The sequence below is a fragment of the Ranitomeya variabilis genome, chromosome 2 (assembly GCF_051348905.1).
Source record: "Ranitomeya variabilis isolate aRanVar5 chromosome 2, aRanVar5.hap1, whole genome shotgun sequence".
Lineage (NCBI taxonomy): Eukaryota > Metazoa > Chordata > Amphibia > Anura > Dendrobatidae > Ranitomeya > Ranitomeya variabilis.
The window spans coordinates 264,308,161-264,326,834 of record NC_135233.1 but is presented as its reverse complement, the minus strand read 5'-3'; the positions used below and the strand labels follow the sequence as shown (position 1 = coordinate 264,326,834).

Here is an 18,674-nt window from a genome sequence, read left to right as displayed (position 1 = left end):
TGTCACCTCCTCCTGTTAGCTCCCTGTACTGGGCACCCTGTGACCTCCTGTTAGCTCCCTGTACTGGGCACCCTATCACCTCCTCCTGTTAGCTCCCTGTACTGGGCACCCTGTCACCTCCTCCTGTTAGCTCCCTGTACTGGGCACCCTATCACCTCCTCCTGTTAGCTCCCTGTACTGGGCACCCTGTCACCTCCTCCTGTTAGCTCCCTGTACTGGGCACCCTGTCACCTCCTCCTGTTAGCTCCCTGTACTGGGCACCCTGTCACCTCCTCCTGTTAGCTCCCTGTACTGGGCACCCTATCACCTCCTCCTGTTAGCTCCCTGTACTGGGCACCCTGTCACCTCCTCCTGTTAGCTCCCTGCACTGAGCACCCTGTGACCTCCTCCTGTTAGCTCCCTGTACTGGGCACCCTATCACCTCCTCCTGTTAGCTCCCTGTACTGGGCACCCTGTCACCTCCTCCTGTTAGCTCCCTGCACTGGGCACCCTGTGACCTCCTCCTGTTAGCTCCCTGTCACCTCCTCCTGTTAGCTCCCTGTACTGGGCACCCTGTGACCTCCTGTTAGCTCCCTGTACTGGGCACCCTGTCACCTCCTCCTGTTAGCTCCCTGTACTGGGCACCCTGTCACCTCCTCCTGTTAGCTCCCTGTACTGGGCACCCTATCACCTCCTCCTGTTAGCTCCCTGTACTGTGCACCCTATCACCTCCTCCTATTAGCTCCCTGTACTGGGCACCCTGTCACCTCCTCCTGTTAGCTCCCTGTACTGGGCACCCTGTGACCTCCTCCTGTTAGCTCCCTGCACTGGGCACCCTGTGACCTCCTCCTGTTAGCTCCCTGTACTGGGCACCCTGTCACCTCCTCCTGTTAGCTCCCTGTACTGGGCACCCTGTGACCTCCTCCTGTTAGCTCCCTGTACTGGGCACCCTGTGACCTCCTCCTGTTAGCTCCCTGTACTGGGCACCCTGTGACCTCCTCCTGTTAGCTCCCTGTACTGGGCACCCTGTGACCTCCTCCTGTTAGCTCCCTGTACTGGGCACCCTGTGACCTCCTCCTGTTAGCTCCCTGTACTGGGCACCCTGTGACCTCCTCCTGTTAGCTCCCTGTACTGGGCACCCTGTCACCTCCTCCTGTTAGCTCCCTGTACTGGGCACCCTGTGATCTCCTCCTGTTAGCTCCCTGTACTGGGCACCCTGTCACCTCCTCCTGTTAGTTCTCTGTACTGGGCACCCTATCACCTCCTCCTGTTAGCTCCCTGTACTGGGCACCCTGTGACCTCCTGTTAGCTCCCTGTACTGTGCACCCTGTCACCTCCTCCTGTTAGCTCCCTGTACTGGGCACCCTGTCACCTCCTCCTGTTAGCTCCCTGTACTGGGCACCCTGTCACCTCCTCCTGTTAGTTCTCTGTACTGGGCACCCTATCACCTCCTCCTGTTAGCTCCCTGTACTGGGCACCCTGTGACCTCCTCCTGTTAGCTCCCTGTACTGGGCACCCTGTGACCTCCTCCTGTTAGCTCCCTGTACTGGGCACCCTGTGACCTCCTCCTGTTAGCTCCCTGTACTGGGCACCCTGTTACCTCCTGTTAGCTCCCTGTACTGGGCACCCTGTCACCTCCTCCTGTTAGCTCCCTGTACTGGGCACCCTGTCATCTCCTCCTGTTAGCTCCCTGTACTGGGCACCCTGTGACCTCCTGTTAGCTCCCTGTACTGGGCACCCTGTCACCTCCTCCTGTTAGCTCCCTGTACTGGGCACCCTGTCATCTCCTCCTGTTAGCTCCCTGTACTGGGCACCCTATCACCTCCTCCGGTTAGCTCCCTGTACTGTGCACCCTATTACCTCCTCCTGTCAAATCCTCCTGTTAGCTCCCTGTACTGGGCACCCTGTGACCTCCTCCTGTTAGCTCCCTGTACTGGGCACCCTGTCACCTCCTCCTGTTAGCTCCCTGTACTGGGCACCCTGTCACCTCCTCCTGTTAGCTCCCTGTACTGGGCACCCTGTCACCTCCTCCTGTTAGCTCCCTGTACTGGGCACCCTGTCACCTCCTCCTGTTAGCTCCCTGTACTGGGCACCCTGTCACCTCCTCCTGTTAGTTCTCTGTACTGGGCACCCTGTCACCTCCTCCGGTTAGCTCCCTGTACTGTGCACCCTATTACCTCCTCCTGTCAAATCCTCCTGTTAGCTCCCTGTACTGGGCACCCTGTGACCTCCTGTTAGCTCCCTGTACTGGGCACCCTGTCACCTCCTCCTGTTAGCTCCCTGTACTGGGCACCCTGTCACCTCCTCCTGTTAGCTCCCTGTACTGGGCACCCTGTCACCTCCTCCTGTTAGCTCCCTGTACTGGGCACCCTGTCACCTCCTCCTGTTAGCTCCCTGTACTGGGCACCCTGTCACCTCCTCCTGTTAGCTCCCTGTACTGGGCACCCTGTCACCTCCTCCTGTTAGCTCCCTGTACTGGGCACCCTGTCACCTCCTCCTGTTAGCTCTCTGCACTGTGCACCCTGTCACCTCCTCCTGTTAGCTCCCTGCACTGGGCACCCTGTGACCTCCTCCTATTAGCTCCCTGTACTGGGCACCCTGTCACCTCCTCCTGTTGGCTCCCTGTACTGGGCACCCTGTCACCTCCTCCTGTTAGTTCCCTGCACTGTGCACCCTGTCACCTCCTCCTGTTAGCTCCCTGCACTGGGCACCCTGTGACCTCCTCCTATTAGCTCCCTGTACTGGGCACCCTGTGACCTCCTCCTATTAGCTCCCTGTACTGGGCACCCTATCACCTCCTCCTGTTAGCTCCCTGTACTGGGCACCCTGTCACCTCCTCCTGTTAGCTCCCTGTACTGGGCACCCTGTCACCTCCTCCTGTTAGCTCCCTGTACTGTGCACACTGTCACCTCCTCCTGTTGGCTCCCTGTACTGGGCACCCTGTCACCTCCTCCTATTAGCTCCCTGTACTGGGCACCCTATCACCTCCTCCTGTTAGCTCCCTGTACTGGGCACCCTGTCACCTCCTCCTGTTGGCTCCCTGTACTGGGCACCCTGTCACCTCCTCCTGTTAGCTCCCTGCACTGTGCACCCTGTCACAAATTGGAGCCGGAGGACATGTTGACATAACTGCAGTGCCTTAGGTGCGCATTCACACTATGGGCATTTAACAAGCAAAATTTAAAATAAAGCCAAAATGAGCAGATGCCTGGCAGTATGTAAATAACATAGGGAACTTACAGATTGTAGACTGATCCGCAGGTTACAGACTGATGAGCGGATTGCAGACTGATCTGCAGGTTACAGACTGATTAGCGGATTGCAGACTTAGGCTACTTTCACACTTGCGATTTTAGCAATCCGTCGTTTTGGGAAAAAAACGGATCCTGCAAATGTGCTCGCAGGATGCGTTTTTTTCCCATAGACTTGTATTAGCGACGGATGGCCACACGTCGCGTCCGTCGTGCACTGGATGCGTCGTGTTTTGGCGGACCATTGGCACGAAAAAATGCTCAAGTAAATGTTTTTTTGTCCGTCGCGTCCGCCATTTTCTACCGCGCATGCGTGGTCGAAACTCCGCCCCCTCATCCCCGGACTTTAGACTGGGCAGCGGATGCATTGAAAAACTGCATCCGCTGCCCACGTCGTGCATAAATTTCACAACCCGTACCGACGCTAGTGTGAAAGAGGCCTTATCTGCAGGTTAGGCCTCTTTCACACTTCCATCTTTCATCTCCTGTCACAATCCGTCGAGTTTTGAGAAAACATGATCCTGCAAATTTTTCTGCAGGATCCTGTTTTTTCTCATAAACTTATATTAGCGACAGGTTGTGACGGATGGCCATCCGTTTCATCCGTCGTACACTGGATCCGTTGGCAAAAAACGGTCCGTCGGGCGGAGAAAAGGTTCAGAGGAACGTTTTTTCTGCACGTCGGAAAATCGCTCAGCGACGCATCCTGCGCTGCCCGTCGTTGGCTATAATGGAAGCCCATGGTCGCGGGATCGGTCACTGTGAAAAACAGGAATCCAGCGACGTATCACGTTTTTGTGTTCTCAGCATGCCTGGAAGGATTTTCTAGTCTGGGAAGAATCTCTCTCTCTCCAGAATTTTATACCTTAAAATTCAGGCTGGAACTCGTTCGACGCATCCGTCATAACACTGGATGCATTACACACGTTTTTCCCTATTTTCACAACATCCGTTGATACGTCACTTCGCTGCATTAGGACGTACCACCAACGACGGAAGTGTGAAAGAAGCCTAAGGGTACTGTCACACAGTGCAATTTTGATCGCTACGACGGTACGATTCGTGACGTTCTAGCGATATCGTTACGATCTCGCAGTGTCTGACACGCAGCAGCGATCAGGGATCCTGCTGAGAATCGTACGTCGTAGCAGATCGTTTGGAACTTTCTTTCGTCGCTTGATCACCCGCTGACATCGCTGGATCGTTGTGTGTGACAGCGATCCAGCGATGTGTTCGCTTGTAACCAGGGTAAACATCGGGTAACTAAGCGCAGGGCCGCGCTTAGTAACCCGATGTTTACCCTGGTTACCAGCGTAAACGTAAAAAAAACAAACAGTACATACTCACATTCCGGTGTCTGTCCTCCGGCGTCTCAGCTTCTCTGCACTGTGAGCGCCGGCCAGCCGGAAAGCGAGCACAGCGGTGACGTCACCGCTCTGCTTTCCGGCTATGGTGCTTACACAGTGCAGAGAAGCAGAACGCCGGGGGACAGACACCGGAATGTGAGTATGTACTGTTTGTTTTTTTTACGTTTACGCTGGTAACCAGGGTAAACATCGGGTTACTAAGCGCGGCCCTGCGCTTAGTAACCCGATGTTTACCCTGGTTACCCGGGGACTTCGGCATCGCTCCAGCGCCGTGATTGCAACGTGTGACCGCAGTCTACGACGCTGGAGCGATAATCATACGATCGCTGCGACGTCACGAATCGTGCCGTCGTAGCGATCAAAATTGCTCTGTGTGACAGTACCCTTACAGACTGATTAGCGGATTGCAGACTTATCCGCAGGTTGCAGACTGATCAGCGGATTGCAGACTGATGAGCAGGTTACAGATTAGTGGGTTGCAGACTGATCCGCAGGTTGCAGGCTGATCAGCAGATTACAGACTGATTAGAAGATTGCAGACTGATCCTCAGATTACAGACTCAGAAGATTGCAGACTGATCCGCAGATTGCAGACTGATCAGCAGATTACAGTCTGATTAGAAGATTGTAGACTGATTAGAAGATTGCAGACTCTTCCTCAGATTACAGACTGATTAGAAGATTGCAGACTCTTCCTCAGATTACAGACTGATTAGAAGATTGCAGATTGATCCGCAGGTTGCAGACTGATTAGCAGATTACAGACTGATTAGAAGATTGCAGACTGATCCTCAGATTACAGACTGATTAGAAGATTGCAGACTGATCCTCAGATTACAGACTGATTAGAAGATTGCAGACTGATCCGCAAATTGCAGACTGATCAGCAGATTACAGTCTGATTAGCAAATTGCAGACTGAAATGCAGGTTAGGGTACCGTTACACAAAACGATTTACCAACGATCACGACCAGCGATACGACCTGGCCGTGATCGTTGGTAAGTCGTTGTGTGGTCGCTGGAGAGCTGTCACACAGACAGCTCTCCAGCGACCAACGATGCCGAAGTCCCCGGGTAACCAGGGTAAACATCGGGTTACTAAGCGCAGGGCCGCGCTTAGTAACCCGATGTTTACCCTGGTTACCATCGTAAATGTAAAAAAAAAAAAAAACAGTACATACTCACATTCCGGTGTCCGTCAGGTCCCTCGCCGTCCGCTTCCCGCACTGACTGAGTGCCGGCCGTAAAGTGAAAGCAGAGCACAGCGGTGACGTCACTGCTGTGCCCTGCTTTCCGGCCGGCACTCACAGTCAGTGCAGGAAGCGGACGGCGAGGGACCTGACGGACACCGGAATGTGAGTATGTACTGTTTGGTTTTTTTTACATTTACGATGGTAACCAGGGTAAACATCGGGTTACTAAGCGCGGCCCTGCGCTTAGTAACCCGATGTTTACCCTGGTTACAAGCGAACGCATCGCTGGATCGGTGTCACACACACCGATCCAGCGATGACAGCGGGAGATCCAGCGACGAAATAAAGTTCCAAACGATCTGCTACGACGTACGATTCTCAGCAGGGTCCCTGATCGCTGCGGCGTGTCAGACACAGCGATATCGTATGGATATCGCTGGAACGTCACGGATCGTACCGTCGTAGCGACAAAAGTGCCACTGTGAGACGGTACCCTCAGACTCATTAGCAGATTGCAGACACACCAAATATATTTTCCATCTCTTCCTGCAGTTTCTCCTTGTAAACCTCTATTGGGACGATCGCACTCGGCTAAGAAAGATGAGAAAAACCAAACACGAATGGTCTCAGGAGAGAAGGAGGCGGCTCAATCCTGGGAGGTTCCACAGACACAGAGCTAACGCTCTAATCACAAGCCCAGACTTCCCTCCACTCTACGACCGGTCAATAGCTCTTCAATCAACCAATTGGTGATAGGACTGACACCGGCACCACCAGGCTCTGGAAATGAGTGATCTGGTGATGGAAGCTGGACGGGCTGAGGATCTCCTGGTACAGCAGCTGAATAATGATGGAGGCTCCGGCCTCCAAGAAATCTGTGCACAGGATATCAAAAGTCGCGTCCGCACAGGAGATCTAACTGGGACTAACTAAGGTGAAATATGGCAACACCAGCAGAGAGGATTCACCAGACACAACAGATGGCACCGACACTTGCCACATGCACCAGAAACACTCCCTTGCAGGTGGAGAAGACTTTATTGAAGCCATCAGGGCACCAACCTGGTCCACAACTTCCAATCCTGACTGCAGAAAAGAGGCTCTTCCAGCCAAAAACCTCACAAGAGGTAAAAGTGGTTAATTCGGGAGCAGGATTATAAGTGTTACAGAAAAGATGCAAAACTTCAGGCACGGCACTCAATGCCAGGCGGCTGACGCAAAAGACAGGTCTAACATGTACAGACAGACACCTGTGGAAGAATGCTTAAATCCCAACATAAAATATCCAGTTATACCAGCTGTACCTGTATAATTATATGCACGAGATGCCCAGGTTACACCAGCTGTACCTGTATAATTATATGCACGAGATGCCCAAGTTATACCAGCTGTACCTGTACAATTATATGCACAGATGCCCAGGTTACACCAGCTGTACCTGTATAATTATATGCACGAGATGCCCAAGTTATATAAGCTGTACCTGTATAATTTACAGGAGATGCCCAGGTTACACCAGCTGTACCAGTATAATTATATACAGGAGATGCCCAGGTTACACCAGCTCTACCTGTGTAATTATATACAGGAGATGCCCAAGTTATATCAGCTGTACCTGTATAATGATGTGCACGAGATGCCCAAGTTATACCAGCTGTACCTGTATAATGATATACAGGAGATGCCCAAGTTACACCAGCTGTACGTATATAATGATATACAGGAGATGCCCAGGTTACACCAGCTGTACGTATATAATGATATACAGGAGATGCCCAGGTTATACCAGCTGTATGTATATAATGATATACAGGAGATGCCCAGGTTATACCAGCTGTATGTATATAATGATATACAGGAGATGCCCAGGTTATACCAGCTGTATGTATATAATTATATACAGGAGATGCCCAGGTTATACCAGCTGCACCTATATAACTACACGCAGGAGATGCACAGGTTATACCAGCTGTACATATATAATTCTATACAGGAGATGCTCAGGTTATACCAGCTGTAACTACAGTGGGTACGGAAAGTATTCAGACCCCTTAAAATTTTTCACTGTTTCATTGCAGCCATTTGGTAAATTCAAAAAAGTTCATTTTTTTTCTCATTAATGTACACTGCACCCCATCTTTACTGAAAAAAAACAGAAATGTAGTAATTTTTGCAAATTTAATAAAAAAGAAAAACTGAAATATCACATGGTCATAAGTATTCAGACCCTTTGCTCAGACACTCATTTAAGTCACATGCTGTCCATTTCTTTGTGATCCTCCTTGATGGTTCTACTTCTTCATTGGAGTTCAGCTGTGTTTAATTAAACTGATAGGACTTGATTGGGAAAGACACACACCTGTCTATATAAGACCTCACAGCTCACAGTGCAGGTCAGACCAAATGAGAATCATGAGGTCAAAGGAACTGGCCAAGGAGCCCAGAGACAGAATTGTGGCAAAGCACAGATCTGGCCAAGGTTACAACAGAATTTCTGCAGTACTCAAGGTTCCTAAGAGCACAGTGACAGGCACTGCTCATCACCTGCCCAATACATTCCCAACAGTGAAACGTGGTAGCAGCATCATGCTATGGGGGTGTTTTTCAGCTGCAGGGACAGGATGACTGGTTGCCATTGAAGGAAACATGAATGCAGCCAAGTACAGAGATATCCTGAATGAAAACCTAAGCACACAGCTAAAATAACAAAGGAGTGGCTTCAGAACAACTCTGACCATTCTTGACTGGCCCAGCCATAGTCCTGACCTAAACCCAATTGAGCATCTCTGGAGAGACCTGAAAATGGCTGTCCACCAACGTTCACCATCCAACCTGACGGAACTGGAGAGGATCTGAAAGAAAGAATGGCAGAGGATCCCCAAATCCAGGTGTGAAAAACTTGTATCATTAAGACTCATGGCTGTACTAGCTCAAAAGGTGCTTCTACTCAATACTGAGCAAAGGGTCTGAATACTTATGACCATGTGATATTACAGTTTTTCTTTTTCAATAAATCTGCAAAAATTTCTACATTTCTGTTTTTTTCGGTCAAGATGGGGTGCAGAGTGTACATTAATGAGAGAAAAAAATGAACTTTTTAGAATTTACCAAATGGCTGCAATGAAACAAAGAGTGAAAAATTTAAAGGGGTATGAATACTTTCCATACCCACTGTATGTAAATATATACAGGAGATGCCCAGGTTATACCAGCTGTACCTATACAGCTCTGGCAAAAATTAAGAGACCACTGCACAGTTTTATAAAAATCAGCTTCTCTACATGTCTGACAGCCATTCCATTCCAGTGTCAGTTGAATTCCATCCAGAGTACACCTCACTCTACTTAATGTGCTTCTGATTAGGTGATCACCTGAACCAAATCTTAAGGAAGGAAAGTACCGTATATACTCGAGTATAAGCCGAGATTTTCAGCCCAAATTTTGGGGCTGAAAGTGCCCCTCTCGGCTTATACTCGAGTCATGATCGGTGGTGGGGTCGGCGGGTGAGCACTGTCATATAGTTACCTAGTCCCGGCGATCCTGGCGCTCCCCCTGCCTGTCACACGGTCTCCGGGTGCCGCAGCCTCTTCCCCTGAGCGGTCACGTGGGACCGCTCATTAGAGAAATGAATAGGCGGCTCCACCTCCCATAGGGGCGGAGCCGCCTATTCATTTCTCTAATGAAGCGGTGCCGGTGACCGCTGATAGAGAAAGAGGCTGCGGCACCGAAGACAGGCAGGGGGAAGGAGCGGGACGCCGGGAGCAGGTAAGTATGACATATTCACCTGTCCTCGTTCCACACGCCGGGCGTCGCGCCATCTTCCCGGCGTCTCTCTCCGCACTGACTGTTCAGGCAGAGGGCGCGATGACGCCTATAGTGTGCGCTCCGCCCTCTGCCTGATCAGTCAGTGCGGAGAGACGCCGGGAAGATGGCGCCGAGGAGCTGCACGCAAGACAGGTGAGTATGTTTTTTGTTTTTTTTTATTGCAGCAGCAGCAACAGCTATGGGGCAATAATGGACGGTGCAGAGCACTGTATGGCACAGCTATGGGGCAATGGTGCAGAGCACTATATGGCACAGCTATGGGGCAATGGTGCAGAGCACTATATGGCACAGCTATGGGGCAATGGTGCAGAGCACTATATGGCACAGCTATGGGGCAACGGTGCAGAGCACTATATGGCACAGCTATGGGGCAATAATGGACGGTGCAGAGCACTGTATGGCACAGCTATGGGGCAACGGTGCAGAGCACTATATGGCACAGCTATGGGGCAATGGTGCAGAGCACTATATGGCACAGCTATGGGGCAACGGTGCAGAGTACTATGGCACAGCTATGGGGCAATGGTGCAGAGCACTATATGGCACAGCTATGGGGCAATGGTGCAGAGCACTATATGGTACAGCTATGGGGCAATGGTGCAGAGCACTATATGGCACAGCTATGGGGCAATAATGGACGGTGCAGAGCACTATATGGCACAGCTATGGGGCAATGGTGCAGAGCACTATATGGCACAGCTATGGGGCAACGGTGCAGAGCATTATATATATGGCACAGCTATGGGGCAATGGTGCAGAGCATTATATATATGGCACAGCTATGGGGCAACGGTGCAGAGCATTGTATATATGGCACAGCTTTATGTGGAGTATCTATGGGGCAACGGTGCAGAGCATTATATGTGGCACAGCTTTATGTTGAGCATCTATGGGGCCATAATGAACGGTATGGAGTATCTATTTTTAATTTTGAAATTCACCGGTACCTGCTGCATTTTTCACCCTAGGCTTATACTCGAGTCAATAAGTTTTCCCAGTTTTTTGTGGCAAAATTAGGGGGGTCGGCTTATACTCGGGTCGGCTTATACTCGAGTATATACGGTATAAAAAACCCTGCTGTGGTGTTCACAATCCTCTTGCAACAGGACAACCTGGATGGCAAACAAGTGCTAGTAATATCCCAAAAGTAATAGGAATAAAAAAATAACTTTTAACCATGCCAAATGAGTTGAAAAGAAGGGCTCAATTCTGGCTTTACTAGCAGAGGGACACAGTGAACGTCATGTTGCCTCCATCCTTAAAATTTCTAAGACGGCAGTCCATTACAACAAGGTCAAGCAGAAGACATTGGGGACAACAAAGCTACAGATCGGCAGAGGGTGAAAACGACTCTCCACTGACTGGGACGACCGTCATCTTATTCGAATGTCACTCAGCAACTGCAGGATGACATCAAGTGACCTACAAAAGGAATGGCAAATGGCAGCTGGGGTGAAGGGCACGGCAAGAACAGTTCGTAACAGGCTCCTAGAGGCAGGACTCAAGTCATGTAAAGCTAGAAAAAAGCCTTTCATCAATGAGAAGCAAAGGAGGCCAGGCTGAAGTTTGCCAAAGACCATAAGGATTGGACCATAGAGGACTGGAGTAAGGTAATCTTCTCTGATGAGTCTAATTTTCATCTTTGCCCAACACCTGGTTGTCTAATGGTTAGACGGAGACCTGAAGAGGCGTACAAGCCACAGTGTCTTGCACCCACTGTGATATTTGGTGGAGGATCAGTGATGATCTGGGGATGCTTCAGCAAGAAATTGGGCAGGTTAATCTTTGCGAAGGACGTATGAATCAAGCCGCATAAAAGGTTATCCTGGAAAAACAGTTGCTTCCTTCTGCTCAGGCAATGTTCCCCAATTCTGAGGACTGGTTTTTTTCCGCAGGACAATGCGCCATGCCACACAGCTAGGTCAATCAATGTGTGGATGAAGGACGACCACATCAAATCCCTGTCATGGCCAGCCCAATCTCCAGACCTGAACCTCATTGAAAACCTCTGGAATGTAATCAAGAGGATGATGGATAGTCACAAGCCATCAAACAAAGAACTTCTTACATTTTTGTACCATGAATGGCATAAGGTCACCCAAAAGCAGTGTGAAAGACTGGTGGAAAGCATGCCAAGACGCATGAAAGCCGTGATAAACAATCATGGCTATTCCACAAAATAATGATTTCTGAACTTGTTAAATCATTAGTATGGTTGTTTCTAAATGATTATGAACTTGTTTTTTTTGCATTATTTGAGGTCTGCAAGCACTGCATTTTTTTTTGCTATTTTGAACATTTCTCATTTTCTGAAAATAAATACAAAATGTAGTGCTTTGGAACTTCGGAGACATGTTGTCAGTAGTTTATAGAATAAAAGAACAATTTACATTTTACTCAAAAATATACCTATAAAGAGAAAAATCAGACAAACTGAAAATTTTGCAGTGGTCTCTTCATTTTTGCCAGAGCTGTATAATTATATACAGGAGATGCCCAGGTTATAACGGTTGTGCATATATTATTATATACCGGTTGTACATATATTATTATATACAGGAGATGCCCAGGTTATACCAGTGTACATATTATATAGGAGATGCCCCCTTACACCAGCTGTACCTATATAATTACATACAAAAGATGCCCAGGTTATATAGGAGATGCTTGGGTTATATGTTATATGTTGTGGCCTTTAGGCTGATGTTTGTCCTGGCCACTGGTCCCATTTCTGTTGTTACCTGGCCCGGTTCTCAGCGGGGCGGGCAGAGCGGCTGCTAATTATCGTGTTGCGCTGCTGCTGCTGTTGTTGTTTTCTTGTCTGACATGAATATTAATGGTGTCCACAATCAGCGCAGGCACAATACGGATCACATCTGCTGCCCATTCTGAGAGCGGCCAATTACCGGCAGACCCTGATGTGGCTGATTAATCCACGTAGGATCAGTCACCATCTCACCCCGACACAACCTGCATCGCTGATCACATCCAACCGCAAACAGCCGCGCAGCCCCGTGCATCCCAGAATGGAGACCAGCGTCAACTACAACGGGGCCACAGGAGCCCCAGTGTCAGACAAGAGGTACATGGATCAAATCAGTACCAATAGATACCATATACAAAACGTACGTGTGTGTACAGGGGCCACTCATCAGAGACCCCTGAAGTCCAGGGAGAAAACTATGCCCCTAACATCCACCTTTAGGAGCTTTTCTGACCTCCCATTCTATATCCATAAACATTAATATGGAGTCTTCCCCCTGCGGATATAACAGCTCCCGCCTTTCTGGGAAGGTTTTCTTACAAGATCCTGGAGGCGTCTGTGGGGAATTTTGACCCTTCATCCAGAAGAGCATTTCTCCTAACATTCACTAAACCCAGATTTATGCATCAGACACCAGATAGAGAAGTGCAATCCGTCACTACACAGAATGCGTTTCCTCCAGAGTCTAGGGTGGAGACTTTACACCTCTCCATTTAACACTTGGCCTTGCGCTTGGTGATGTATGGCTGCACGTAGATGCTCGACCATAAAGCTCCTGGCGGGGGCGCAGTGTTTGCACTAATGTTAATCACAGAGGACATCTGGAGTCATGGGGTCAGCAGAGCTTTGGTAACTTTTCTACCCTCTGCTCCTCAGCACTAGGCCCCCCATTCTGTAACACTACGTGGTCTCCACTTTAGTGGCTGACTTTCTGCAGTTCTTCCGACTTCTCACTCACAGGTTATGGGGGCATATTTAGGAAGGAAGAAATATCAGGTAAGGACTTGTTACACCAGTGGCCAATATTACAGGACCGCGCTGGTATTGGTGAGTTCTGCACCACCGGGAGGTGAGGAGACAGACATATAACAGGAGGAGGCGAAGGGGCTGGACGTCATATATTGAGGGTGAGAAGCCAAAAGTTATACACCAAGGACCAACTGGTCAGGGTTTATACACTGAAGGGCAAAGGTCTGGATGTATACATAGGGGGAGAGGTGCTGAGACTTATACATCGGGGATGAGAGGCCAGATGTTATACACCGGGGGGTGAGAGGCCAGATGTTATACACCGTGGTGTGAGGGGCCGAGGTTATACACCGGGGGATGAGAGGCCTGATGTTATACAATACAGTGTGAGGGGCCGAGGTTATACACCGGGGGTGAGAGGCCAGATGTTATACACCATGGTGTGAGGGGCCGAGGTTATACACCGGGGGATGAGAGGCCAGATGTTATACACCGTGGTGTGAGGGGCCGAGGTATACACTGGGCGAAAAGAGGCCAGAGGTTATACACCGTGGTGTGAGGGGCCGAGGTATACACTGGGCGAAAAGAGGCCAGAGGTTATACACCGTGGTGTGAGGGGCCGAGGTATACACTGGGCGAAAAGAGGCCAGAGGTTATACACCGTGGTGTGAGGGGCCGAGGTTATACACCAGGGGATGAGAGGCCAGATGTTATACACTACAGTGTGAGGGGCCGAGGTTATACACCAGGGGGTGAGAGGCCAGATGTTATACACCATGGTGTGAGGGGCCGAGGTTATACACCGGGGGATGAGAGGCCAGATGTTATACACTACAGTGCGAGGGGCCGAGGTTATACACCGGGGGGTGAGAGGCCAGATGTTATACACCATGGTGTGAGGGGCCAGATGTTATATACCATGGAGTGAGGGGCCAAGGTTATACACTGGGGTATAAGAGGCCAGATGTTATATACCATGGTGTGAGGGGCCGAGATTATACACTGGGGGATAAGAGGCCAGATGATATACACCGTGGTGTGAGGGGCCGAGGTTATACACCGGGGGATAAGAGGCCAGATGTTATACACCGTGGTGTGAGGGGTCAGGGTTTATACACCAGGGGGTGAGAGGCCAGATGTTATACACTGTTGCAAGGGTTCGGGACTTACGGTATACACGAGGGGAATGAGAGGCCGGATATTATACATCGTGGTGTGAGGGGCTGAGGTTTATACACAGGGGGGTGAGAGGCCAGATGTTATACACTGTGTTGCAAGGGGTCGGGATTTACGGTATACACGGGGGGGAATGATAGGCCGGATGTTATACACTATGGTGTGAGGGGCAGAGGCTTATACACCGGGGGGTGAGAGGCCAGATGTTATTCACTGTGTTGCAAGGGGTCGGTATTTACGGTATACGGGGGGGGGGGGGGGGGGGTGAGAGGCCGGATGTTATACATCGTGGTGTAAGGGACCGAGGTTTATACACCGGGGGGTGAGAGACCAGATGTTATACACCGTGGTGTGAGGGGTCGGGGTTTATACACCTGGGGGTGAGAGGCCAGATGTTATACACCGTGGTATGAGGGGCCGAGGTTTATACACCGGGGGGGTGAGAGGCCAGATGTTATACGCTGTGCTGCAAGGGGTCGGGATTTACAGTATACACAAGGGGGGGTGAGAGGACGGATGTTATACATCGTGGTGTGAGGGACCGAGGTTTATACATCGGGGGGTGAGAGGCCAGATGTTATACACCGTGGTGTGGTGTGAGGGGCCGGGGTTTATACATCGGGGGGAGGAGGGGGTGAGAGGCCAGATGTTATACACCTTGGTGTGAGGGGCCGAGGTTTATACATCGAAGGGGGGGGTGAGAGGCCAGATGTTATACACTGTGGTGTGAGGGGTTGGCATTTATACACTGGGGTTTGAGAGGCCAGATGTTATACACCTTGGTGTGAGGGGCCGAGGTTTATACACCAGGGGGTGAGAGGCCAGATGTTATACACCGTGGTGTGAGGGGCCGAGGTTTATACACCGGGGGGTGAGAGGCCAGATGTTATACACTGTGGTGTGAGGGGCCGAGGTTTATACACTGGGGGGTGAGAGGCCAGATGTTATACACTGTTGCAAGGGGTCGGGATTTACGGTATGGGCAGCACGGTGGCGCAGTATGGGCAGCACGGTGGCGCAGTGGTTAGCACAGCAGCCTTGCAGCGCTGGAGTCCTGGGTTCTAATCCCACCTTGGACAACATCTGCAAAGAGTTTGTATGTTCTCTCCGTGTTTGCGTGGGTTTCCTCCGGGCACTCCGGTTTCCTCCCACATTTCAAAGACATACTGATAGGGAATTTAGATTGTGAGCCCCAAAGGGGACAGCGATGATAATGTGTTCAAACTGTAAAGCGCTGCGTAATATGTTAGCGCTATATAAAAATAAAGATTATTATTATTATTATTTACGGTATACACAGGGGGGGGGTTGGAGGCCGGATGTTATACATCGTGGTGTAAGGGACCGAGGTTTATACACCGGAGGGTGAGAGGCCAGATGTTATACACTGTGGTGTGAGGGGCCGACGTTTATACACAGGGGGGGGGTGAGAGGCCAGATATTATACACCGGGGTTTATGCACCGGAGCAATGAGACTGAACAGGAGCCGGAATGCACTGATACTCTTCTCCTCAGTGTGTACACAGACATACTGTACATACAGGGCCACATTATCCCCCAAGAACAGAGGAGACCCCTGTGTGTGCACACAGACATAGCAGATGTGTGACCGTATGCCAGTAATAACGCAGCACCAAGACCAGCAGAGCCCCCGACGGCCCGGAGTGCCCACCTATGACGTCAGACACCTGTGCCGAATGAGTGACCCGGGCACGTCTGGTCGGTCGGCGCTCACACCCCCGGTCCCCGGTATCTGCCCCCACAGATACTCCGCCACCTCCGAGCACACAGACGACATTTTCCTCTCATCATGCAGGACCACAGTGACTGACGACTTCCTCCAGCTACAGAGGACACACTGTCCCCGACCACCAGCCCCCGCACAGCGCCACCATCATCCTTACCGGTCATTGTCCGCGCTCCTGCAGCCAGGAATGATGGAGCTGCTGGTCGGGCTCGGGTGGCTTCACGTCCGTGTGATGGAGCCTGTGAGCCGTCGGCTGGGGAACCCCTGCGGAGCGAGGGAAAAGGGGGCATTACACTCAGAGGACGGGCAGCGCCGGTGTGACTACATGTGTGATGGACGATGCAACGTACTGCAGCTCCGGAGTCGCCGTCACTGGCCGGGGTGCGGGCTGCAGATCACAGCAGCCAGGATTCCATCTCACATCTGCTCCCCGAGGCCAGCATGCGACGTAAGCGTGAGACCTCCCCACGCCTGTTACCATGGCAACCACCGGCTCCCACTGAACGCTGTCAGACGAGGCCAACTCTGCGCTCTATGCGCTCTACGCTGTGTGCTCTCTGCTCTCTGCGCCCAGCTCTCTCTGCACTCTGCCCTATGCGCTCTGCTCTCCTCTCTCTGCTCTCTCTGCCCTCTGTGCTCTATTCTCTCAGCTCTTGCGCGCTGTGCTCTCTGCTCTCTCTGCGCTCCGTTCTCTCTGCGCTCCGCTCTCTCTGCGCTCCGCTCTCTCTGCGCTCCGCTCTCTCTGCGCTCCGCTCTCTCTGCGCTCCGCTCTCTCTGCGCTCCGCTCTCTCTGCGCTCCGCTCTCTCTGCGCTCCGCTCTCTCTGCGCTCCGCTCTCTCTGCGCTCCGCTCTCTCTGCGCTCCGTTCTCTCTGCGCTCCGTTCTCTCTGCGCTCCGTTCTCTCTGCGCTCTGCTCTCTCTGCGCTCCGTTCTCTCTGCGCTCTGCTCTCTCTGCGCTCTGCTCTCTCTGCGCTCCGTTCTCTCTGTGCTCCGTTCTCTCTGCGCTCTGTTCTCTCTGCGCTCTGTTCTCTCTGCGCTCCGTTCTCTCTGCGCTCCGCTCTCTCTGCGCTCCGTTCTCTCTGCGCTCTGCTCTCTCTGCGCTCTGCTCTCTCTGCGCTCCGTTCTCTCTGTGCTCCGTTCTCTCTGTGCTCCGTTCTCTCTGCGCTCTGTTCTCTCTGCGCTCTGTTCTCTCTGCGCTCTGCTCTCTCTGCGCTCCGTTCTCTCTGCGCTCCGTTCTCTCTGCGCTCTGTTCTCTCTGCGCTCTGTTCTCTCTGTGCTCTGCTCTCTCTGCGCTCCGTTCTCTCTGCGCTCCGTTCTCTCTGCGCTCTGTTCTCTCTGCGCTCTGTTCTCTCTGCTCTCTGTTCTCTCTGCGCTCCGTTCTCTCTGTGCTCTGTTCTCTCTGCGCTCCGTTCTCCCTACGCTCTGTTCTCTCTGCGCTCCGTTCTCTCTGTGCTCTGTTCTCTCTGTGCTCTGCTCTCTCTGTGCTCTGTTCTCTCTGTGCTCTGCTCTCTCTGCACTCCGTTTCTCCCTACGCTCTGCTCGCTCTGTGCTCGCTATCTCTGCGCTCTACTCTCTCTGCGCTCTGTGCTCGGCTGTCTCTGCTCTCTCTGTGCTCTGTTCTCAGCTGTCTCTGGGCTCTGCACTGCACTCCGTTCTCTGTGCTCTGCTCACTCTGTGCTCTGTTCTCTGCACTGTGCTCTCTGCGCTCAGCTCTCTACTCTCTGCGCTCTGTTCTTTATTCTCTCTGTGCTCTATTCTTTCTGTGCTCTGCTCTCTCTGCACTCCATTCTCTCTGTGCTCTGTTTGCTCTGTTCTCTGCGCTCTGTTCTCTGTGCTCAGCTCTGCACTCCGTTCTCTGCTCACTCTGTGCTCAGTTCTCTACTCTCTGCACTTTGTTCTCTGCACTCTGCTGTGCTCTCTGTGCTCTGCTCTCTCTGCACACTGCCCTCTGTGCCCAGCTCTCTTTGCGCTCAGCTCTATGCGCTCTGTTCTCAGCTCTCTCTGCGCTCTGCTCTCTGCTCTGTTTTTTAGTACAGTCTGCGCTCTCAAAACTAAAGACTAAACAAGAAGAGCCAAAAACCAACCGAAAATAAATCTGCAAATAAATTATTAGAAAATCACATATAAAATCAGACTAAACACAGAATATATAAACATAATAAGAAAACAAATGGATGAGACATGAAGGGAGGCAAGGAAGAGACTGGGGGTCAACATAGAACCTGGGGATCGCAGTACAGGTGCATGCAAACTCTCTGCACTCTCTGCTCTGCTCTCTGCACTGTCTGCTCTCTGCTCTGCTTTCTGCACTCTGCACTCTCTGCTCTGCTCTCTGCACTGTCTGCTCTCTGCTCTGCTTTCTGCACTCTGCACTGTCTGCTCTGCTCTCTGCAATGTCTGCTC

At 51.3% G+C, this 18,674-nt stretch overlaps 1 protein-coding gene and 1 long non-coding RNA gene across 8 annotated transcripts in view; one reads left to right on the top strand and one right to left on the bottom strand.

The window, feature by feature from the left end:
* Positions 1 to 7,539, top strand: part of LOC143809332 (uncharacterized) — a 52,083-nt gene extending 44,544 nt beyond the window's left edge. The window contains exon 3 of the long non-coding RNA XR_013222221.1: positions 6,343 to 7,539. This is a non-coding gene — a long non-coding RNA (uncharacterized LOC143809332). The remainder of the gene's footprint in view (positions 1 to 6,342) is intronic.
* Positions 1 to 16,756, bottom strand: part of DAB2IP (DAB2 interacting protein) — a 273,236-nt gene extending 256,480 nt beyond the window's left edge. For all 7 annotated transcript variants that reach the window (XM_077284866.1, XM_077284862.1, XM_077284867.1 and 4 more), the window contains exons 1-2: positions 16,623 to 16,756; positions 16,430 to 16,536 (exon numbers count right to left, since the gene is read on the bottom strand). The gene's annotated coding sequence lies outside the window, so the exon portion shown is untranslated. The remainder of the gene's footprint in view (positions 1 to 16,429; positions 16,537 to 16,622) is intronic.
* Positions 16,757 to 18,674: the final 1,918 nt, after the last annotated feature.